The sequence below is a fragment of the Garra rufa genome, chromosome 6 (assembly GCF_049309525.1).
Source record: "Garra rufa chromosome 6, GarRuf1.0, whole genome shotgun sequence".
In the NCBI taxonomy this organism is placed as follows: domain Eukaryota; kingdom Metazoa; phylum Chordata; class Actinopteri; order Cypriniformes; family Cyprinidae; genus Garra; species Garra rufa.
Window position 1 is genome coordinate 32,822,472 of NC_133366.1, and position 8,210 is coordinate 32,830,681.

The following is an 8,210-nucleotide window of genomic DNA, read 5'->3' on the forward strand; positions in this document are numbered from 1 at the left end:
GGTGAGTATAAATAGACCGGGACAATGAGCTGCAGCTGGTGCGGGACTGATTGGCAGCTGCGCAGAGAGCGTGACGTACAACATAGACAAACTCACAATTCACGAGACATGAGAAGCCGGTCGATCTCAGTACCGTGACAGGGAATGCGGCACCTGTAGCCCATTTCCTGCACACGCCTGTACACGGTGGCTCTGGATGTTTCTACTCCAGACTCAGTCCACTGCTTCCGCAGGTCCCCCAAGGTCTGGAATCGGTCCTTCTCCACAATCTTCCTCAGGGTCCGGTCACCTCTTCTCGTTGTGCAGCGTTTTCTGCCACACTTTTTCCTTCCCACAGACTTCCCACTGAGGTGCCTTGATACAGCACTCTGGGAACAGCCTATTCGTTCAGAAATTTCTTTCTGTGTCTTACCCTCTTGCTTGAGGGTGTCAATGATGGCCTTCTGGACAGCAGTCAGGTCGGCAGTCTTACCCATGATTGCGGTTTTGAGTAATGAACCAGGCTGGGAGTTTTTAAAAGCCTCAGGAATCTTTTGCAGGTGTTTAGAGTTAATTAGTTGATTCAGATGATTAGGTTAATAGCTCGTTTAGAGAACCTTTTCATGATATGCTAATTTTTTGAGATAGGAATTTTGGGTTTTCATGAGCTGTATGCCAAAATCATCTATATTAAAACAATAAAAGGCTTGAACTACTTCAGTTGTGTGTAATGAATCTAAAATATATGAAAGTCTAATGTTTATCAGTACATTACAGAAAATAATGAACTTTATCACAATATGCTAATTTTTTTAGAAGGACCTGTATATTGGTGTAGACATGGGTTAGATAACATATTTGTCAAGCCATCACACAGATCAACGCATAATTTTTCTGTGTCAACTCAGTCCAGCATGTTCAACCCATAATTCATTTTCACAGGTCACATTAAAATATCTTTGACAGACAGGAAGAAGCATTTCAGTCCAGACCTCTTGTTATAAATCATTCAAGACTGTGTTTCTTGGCCATTAGTAGTGGATTTATTTATTTATTTATTTTGCCTGGATTGGCTGAAAAGGAAAAGTTAACTAGAACAAAGTGTCTCATAATAAAAATGTCTGATCTTTGTTCAGCTTCCAACCAGTGGGGTGTCGTATACTGTATGTAATTTCGCTGTAGTTGGTAGGTATGCAATAAATACATTTCGGATTATATCGTCATTTCAGTATAATGTAGTCATAACAGTTTTAGAGTTTAATGAGAGTTTATTGTATTTTCTTTAACAACTGTAAAACATAAAACACATCTGGCTGGCCGGTAACTGCAGTGAGACAAGCCAACTTTCAATCAGACAGTGACATCATTAACCAAATACAGATCATACACGCACACACACACACGTACAGACACAAACACAGGCTCCTGGTCACAGCTACCTTTGAGAAATATAAACGGCATTCTAACACTGTTGCAAACATATATTTACTGTATGTCTTTAGGATTATCATTTGTTAGTAAACTACACTGAAAAGAGGTAACCTGCAATTGTTACCTAAAAAAGCAATTTTCCTTATATAACTCATTAAAAAATATTGGTATAAATCATTGTATTTAGGTTAATTCAGTGAAGCTAAGTGATATTTATTTAAGGGATAGTTCACCCAAAAATGAAAATTCTGTCAGTTACTTTCTCACCCTCTTAAGATCTTTGGAACACAAATTAAGATATTTTTGATGAAATCCAAGAGCTTTCTGACCCCCCGTAGACGGTGAACATCGTTAAAATAGTCCATGTGACTTTTGTTGTTTGACCGTAATTTTATGAAGCTACGAGAATCATTTTTGTGCACAAAGAAAACACAAATGAGTTTAACAGTTCTTCTCAACACATGTGTGTGCATTCTTCTGCTCGTAAACAGGGCACAGCACATGTGTGTTGTATGTCAGCAGCAGCATGGTACTCTCGATAATGGCGGATGGTGTGGTTTAGTAATGCCGATCTCATAGCCAGTGTTGGAGACAGTTACTTTTAAAAGTATTGCATTACTATTGTTATGTGCCCTGTCCATGCTATTATGTCTGCCCGCCATTAGAGGTCATCTGTGCATTTCATTGACTTTTACATCTCACTGACTGTTACAGATCACCCTGGACTCCATTTCCCATGTGCCATTGCACGGTTTGCACTTTCACCCACATCCAATCAGGAACTGTATAAATGCTAGGTCACCTCAGTCACTCACTGCCGAGTATTGTGCTAGCATCGCAGCCCTTACAAAGCGTTTCTCGTATATTCTAGTTCTTGTCTTGTTTTTCTAGTCGTGTTTCCTTGTTTCTGATTTCCTGTCTGGTTTCCCGATCTCCTGCCTGCCCTTTGGATTACTCTTTTGTCTTGCCCCGTTAGATTACGTTCGCCGGTGTTATCAACCCTCGCCTGTCTGGCTCTGACTCTTGTGTTTTGCCTTTGCTATATCTGTTTGCTGTTGCCTGACCCTCTACCTGTTTGTGACCATGTCTATGCCTAATTTTAATAAAAGCTCACAAATGGATCCGACTGTTTCATGTCTTTATGTAACAACTATATTGAGTTATTCCCTAAAAAAAGTAAAACGTTTTTATGGAAAGTAATGTGTTACATTACTTTTGAGGTACTTTTTAAAATCTGGGCAGGGCTTGTTTGTGTCAGGATTATAGACTGTTCTGTTGTGTTTTCCTAGTGTTTTTCCCCCTATGGACAAAAACCATGTTTTTGGTTTCTTCCTGTGTCTCCCTCTTTTGTTCAGTTTGCCTTGGTTTCCCCTTATGCCCATATTTGGTATTCCCCCTTGTTATCTTGATTGTGTACACCTGTCTTGTTAAGTTGCCACTCCCTTTTGCTTCTGTTTAAATAGTCGTTTGTTCCTCATTCCCCTCGTCTGGTCTTAAAGTTACGTTGTGTTGTTAAATTCCTGGTTTTCTGTTTGTTGTTTTATTAAATACGTGTTTGTTTCTTGCTGGCTTCTGCGAGTTTCCCTCTCGCTCCTCATCCCCAGCAACCATGACAGTTTGTCTGTTTTTGATATAAAAAGTTTGATTTTTATCAAATATAAAGGCCTTTCACACCAAAAAGTGAAATGAATAAGCCTAATGGTGCGTTCACACCAGATGTGACTTGCACAAATGAATCGTGCTATTGAACATTTTTTTTACTCACTTTATTCACGTGTGAAACTCACAACAGACGCAAATTCATGGGAGGGGCTTCTGCCACTCGTCAGTGGGAAAGTAGTTGTAAAATACAGCGAATAAGCTCAATTTGCTGGCTTTAGCTAGCTTGTAGTCTATATATATATACTGAGACTACAAGCTAAAAATGCTTATTACTTAATTTAAGCGTTTTTTACAATTTACCAGATTGTCCGACCTCCTCACTCACTTTCTTCCAAGCAAGATCCTTTTTATTCCTGTTTCTATAGAAGTACGAAGATGTATCGTACAGCTCTGAGTATCCACATACAGTGACGATAATTTTGTCCTCCATTGTTGTTTCGGATTTCTGTCTCCGTCACTACTAGAGCAAGCTCCTGATTGGTTAATGCGGCGCAAATATTTGCCAAAGTTCAGATTTTTCAACTTGCGCGATTCGCACGAATCACTCGTTACGCGCATCAAATGCCCAAAACGCTCAATTCGCACCACGGCATTTGTGCGAATCGCGTCATTCGCACTGCAAAGAGGTCTATCGGGTCTTTGCATTGATTTAACATGTAAATCACTTGCGCTTAACGCGTCATTCACGTCTGGTGTGAACGCACCATAAGGCTGAAGGAAAAGTAAATTCACATCAGTAGGACTGTAGGAAAAGAAAGTTCAGCACTTTTCATCCATGAGAAAAATGAAAAAAATGTCATTACAACATTTTTGGGTCTGGGAACATTTAAGTTACATGGGTGTACAAGAACTGTCACTGCTCTAATAACATGCTAGTCTCAGCCTCAGACATCACGCCCACGGAACGTTGGCTAAACGTCTGATGCATATGGTACACTTAACTGGAAACACTTCAGGAATGTTGAAGTCTTCATCTGATTAGTTGAATTAGTTTGGATTTCCGGGAGACGTGAGTGTCGCGTTTATTTTCGGACCGCCGGGAAACAAAGCGCAGACTGATTTACTCTGCATTTTGCTAAAATGTGCTTATGCAGACGTCATTGTTGTTGTTTGACATGTCGGTCAAACGGCCTTATGGGCGGGCCTTGGCCAATAAAAGCTACCATGAATTCCAGACCTTCAGCCGTCAGTCTGAAGGTCTGGCTACGCGAGACTAATAACATGCAGACTGTTGAATTACAATTCCATAGAGATGTTTACTAAAGTATGTATCATATAATATATATATATATATATATATATATATATATATTTTTTTTTTTTTTTTTTTTTAAGCTCTGTGGTCTGTTTAGAATCTTAATAGTGGTTTCTTGCACTAACATTTCTCTGACGCATTTTTGGTACTGAGATCAATTTTGCTCCCCATATGTAACATGCTTCATGTAAAATAAAACTGCACCTCAAATGGAAACGAGCCGTTTTGAAGTTTGATTAAATAAATGCTTTGTTTATGAAGAGGAGGACGTTTTAAGCTATGAAACTTGCAGGATGTTTTAATGGTACGAAGACCTCTTATACACCAAAAGATTGATGCAAATTTGATTTCTCATGTCATGACCCCTTTAAATGAACAGGTCTGATGTCTCGTTTTTGTGATATAAAAAGTCAAGTCACCTTTATTTAAATAGCTCTTTTTACAATACAGATTGTGTCAGAGCAGCTGTGCAGTATTAAACAGGAAATATAGTGTGTCGATAATGCGAGAGGACAATAGTAAACACTCAATTTTCAGTTAAAGTCAGTTCATTCAGTGATGTTATCATTTAGATCAGTTCCGTTTAAGTTTAAGTATTTACTGTTGCTCACAAATGAGTGTGAGCCCTCCATCAACTCAGTCAGAGGCAGAGGATCCATGTGCGACAGCTTTATTATGGGCGTAGTCAAACAAGCAAGGTCAAACAACGGCAAACAGAGCAATGTAGACAATCCACAGCGTAAACAAGTCCAGGCAAGGGGTCAGGGGTATGCAGCAAGAATCACAGGGAGAATAAACAGTCCAATCGGCAACAGTAAAACAAACACGGGAAAAACGCTCAGGATTGATAGATAGACTAGTCAAAACTTCGCAAAGAATTGCCCGCGAAGTGAGCCTTAAAATAGCCGCCAAGCGGAAGTGACCCGGCTGGCCCGGAACCGGAGGTGCGGGTCCCAGGTACGGGGTGATGGGAAATGAAGTTAAAAGTCCGGAGACGGTTCCCGCTGGCGGCGGTCGGAGGGAGCCACAGAGACAGTGTTGGTAACAGAGCCCCACCCCACCTGGGTCTGGGTGCGGCGGATAGCCCCCTGCAGGTGTACGTGAGCCTGGTTCCACGTCTCCTCGCTGCGCTCTAGCCAGGAGTTGACTGCGGGGAGATCGGATGGCTCCCCGGACCAAGGGAACAAGGGCGGTTGATAACCTGAGATGCACTGGAATGGGGTGAGGTTGGTGGCTGGTTTGCGTAAGGAGTTTTGGGCATATTCGGCCCAGAACAGGTAGTTACTCCAGTCCTCCTGGTGGTTGTAACAGTAAGAGCGGAGGAAGCGGATCAATTCCTGATTCAGCCGCTCGGCCTGTCCGTTGGCCTGCGGGTGGTAGCCGGAGGTGAGGCTCACGTTAATGTTGAGGAGATGACAGAAGCTGGTCCAGAGACGTGAGGTGAACTGGGGACCACGATCCGTGACAATGTCCTCCGGGAGGCCATAAATTCTAAACACCCAATTGCAAAGGAGTTCGGCTGTCTCCATGGCCGAAGGGAGTTTCGGTAGGGGAATGAAGCGACAACCCTTGGTGAAACGATCAACCACAGAAAGGACGGTGGTGTAACCCTTGGAGGGGGGCAGGTCGGTAATGAAGTCCATGGCGATGTGGGACCACGGTCGCTGGGGAATGGGCAGCGATTGGAGCAAGCCCACGGGTAAGCGGCGTGGGACCTTGGTGGTGTTGCAAGGGGTGCACCTTTGGATGAAGAGGACGGTGTCCTGACGCATGGTTGGCCACCAAAACTTGTTGTTGAGAAGTTGTAGCGTCGCTTCAATGCCGGGGTGGCCAGAGCTGGGAATGGAGTGTACCTGAGTGAGAATCCGAGGCCGTAGACTGAGGGGTACGTAGGTCAAGTTGGCCGGGCAGTTCGGAGGAGGTGGATCTTGAGTCTGGGCCTCAGAAATTTCCGTCATGATGTCCCATGACACCGGTGCGACCATAACAGAGGAGGGTAGGATAGACTCGGTGGGCATATTGAGTGGAACATGTTCGTGTATGCGTGACAAGGCATCCGCCTTGGTATTCTGAGTGCCGGGACGATATGATACCAGGAAGTGGAAACGGGTGAAGAACAATGCCCACCTGGCCTGGCGGTTGTTGAGAACCTTAGCAGAACGTAAGTATTCTAGGTTCTTGTGATCCGTGAGTACGGTGAACGGGTGTTTAGCGCCCTCCAGCCAGTGTCGCCACTCCTCTAAAGCGAGCTTGATGGCTAACAGTTCGCGGTTGCCCACGTCATAGTTCCTCTAAGTGGGAGTGAGCTTGTGCGAATAGTAAGCGCAAGGGAACATCTTAGGCGGGTCCCCGTGCCGTTGGGAAAGAACAGCTCCTACTCCAGTGCTAGAAGCATCCACCTCCAATATAAAGGGTTTGTCTGGGTCCGGGTGATGGAGGATAGGTGCAGTGGTGAACCTTTGACGAAGGGCGTCAAAGGCCTGCAGGGCAGAGTGAGACCAGGAGAGGCGGGTGGCTCCTTTCTTTACCATGGCGGTAAGGGGAGCTGCCACAGTACTGAAGGATCGGATGAATCAGCGGTAAAAATTGGCAAATCCGAGGAATCGTTGGAGCTCCTTCAGGGTGTTGGGGCGAGGCCAATTGAGCACGGCGCTCACCTTTCCCTCATCCATAGCTACTCCCTCTGAACTGATAACATACCCGAGGAAGGAGATCTTGTCCCGGTGGAATTCGCATTTCTCCTCCTTGGCATACAGTTGATGGGCGATGAGTCGCTGTAGAACTGCCCGGACGTGTTTGACGTGTTCAGCGAGGGAATTGGAGTAGACGAGAATATCATCAATATAGACGATGACCCAACGATTTAACATGTCTCTGAAGACCTCGTTGATGAAGGCTTGAAAACAGGATGGACTGTTAGCCAGTCCGAAGGGCATGACCCGGTACTCGTAGTGCCCCGAAGTCATGGAGAAGGCCGTCTTTCACTCATCACCTGCCCTGATTCTTATGAGGTTATAGGTCGAACGTAGATCCAGTTTGGTAAAGATCCTGGCAGAGCGTAATTGTTCCAAAGCGGACGGCACTAAAGGGAGAGGATAGCGATACTTGATAGTCACCTCATTGAGACCACGATAGTCAATACAAGGACGAAGGCCCCCATCTTTCTTTTTCACGAAGAAGAAGCCGGCAGAGGCCGGCAAGGTGGATGGAACGATGAAGCCCTTAGCCAGTTCCTCCTGGATGTACGCGTGCATAGCCTGAGATTCAGCTTGGGACAAGGGGAAGACTCGACCCCGGGGTGGTGAGGCTCCTGGGATGAGGTCGATGGCACAGTCCCCTGGCCGGTGTGGAGGTAGTTGAGTGGCTTGGGTGCGACTGAAGGCCTCCAACAGATCTTCATACTCGGAGGGGATGGAGGTTGCACGGGATGGAGTTCTGTGACCGGTTCCGGGCCTAATCCGAGTTTGGAGGCAGTTTCGTTCACAGTGGGGTGACCAGCGTGTGATGGTACACTCGGCCCAGGCAATGGTGGGTCCGTGTTGGTTCAACCAAGGATATCCTAGTATGACGGGTGACTGTGGTGAAGAGATGAGGAAGAAGCGGATGGATTCTTGGTGAGCGGGCTCGACGAACAGTGTGATGTCATCTCTGGTATGGAAGACCTTTCCGGATCCTAGTGGTCGCCCGTCGACGGCGGCCACTGAGACGTGAGAAGTACAGGAGAGAGTGGGGAGATGATTAGAGGTCACGAAGTCAGAATCTATGAAATTACCAGCCGCGCCAGAGTCAATCAGGGCTGCAATTTCAATGACGATATCCTTGTATTTTAACTTAATGGGTACATAACAACATGAAGTGGAAGTAGCAAAGCTACTCACCGAGG